Source organism: Octopus bimaculoides, chromosome 1 (genome assembly GCF_001194135.2).
Source record: "Octopus bimaculoides isolate UCB-OBI-ISO-001 chromosome 1, ASM119413v2, whole genome shotgun sequence".
NCBI classification, from domain to species: Eukaryota; Metazoa; Mollusca; class Cephalopoda; order Octopoda; family Octopodidae; genus Octopus; species Octopus bimaculoides.
The window spans coordinates 11,178,508-11,179,679 of record NC_068981.1 but is presented as its reverse complement, the minus strand read 5'-3'; positions in this window follow the sequence as shown (position 1 = coordinate 11,179,679).

The following is a 1,172-nucleotide window of genomic DNA, read 5'->3' as shown; positions in this document are numbered from 1 at the left end:
TGTGTGTGTGTGTGTGTGTGTGTGTGTGTGTGTGTGTGTGTGTGTGTGTGTGTCCCAACATCGCTTGACAACAGATACTGGTGTGTTTACGTCTCCGTAACTTAGCAGTTCGGAAAAATGCACCGATAGTATAAGTACTAGGCTTACAAAGAATAAGTCCTGGGGTCCATTTGCTCGTGACCTGCAGTATGGAAATGCTGCCTTCCAATTCAAGCAAGACAGCGGCCACGAGCCACACCACGTCAATTTCTGGTAGCACCACCCCAATTTTTATTTTAGATTTACGTTTACCTATGTAAGTGGGCAGTAGCACCAGTTCGTTGGTTGTCAAAGGCACTGTGGAGTGTTGCTTTGCTTCTTCCTCGGAAGCGAATATTACCTCCTCAGTGCCGTATCTTTTACCTCTTGCTACGTATTTGGTATCTCCCCATATCGGCGGCAGGCACTTTTCTATTGTTTCCTTTGACAGATATTCGATTTTTTTGGTTTTCAGTGAAAGAGTTTTAAATATTATTGTTTTTCTACCTGCTTGTTGAAATATATAAAGGGATGGGGTTAAGTTTATGCTGTTCCCTACACGCTTTGCTAAGCTTTTATATCTTTCTAGGTCTGCCTGGTTAATCTTTTAGTTTCCCTGGTTTATAGTTGCAACCGAAGAAAAACCGCGTCGGTCTGGTTTGCTTAATTCATTTCTTGTTGTCAGTTAATTCTTTTTCATTGTTGCACATCGGATTATCCTTTGTAGAATTTGCCGTATATTTCTCGGGGTTTTTTTCTGTGTTCACCTCCTCCTGTTCGCGACAGGGATGTACGTGGTACATTTCGTTGAGTCTGTTGATATTGGGGCGTTGACTGTGTTTTTGCAAAAAAATTCAATTCGCCCCTTAAAGGGGGAATTCCTACACTCGATACTTCCCCTGCTAAGCAGGTTTAGAATCGGTAAAACAGAAAATTCACAAAAAAAACACACAATTTAGATAGGACATAGCAGAACTCACGAGAGGATAAAAACACGTCCGTTCGGTCGAATTGTCGAACGCGAATACCCTGTCGAACGACGGGGGAGTCCATGACATACATATGTACACACATACACACAAATACACACACCTGTGTGTGTGTGAGTATATATATATATGTGTGTGTGTGTGTGTGTGTGCGTGCGTGTATAC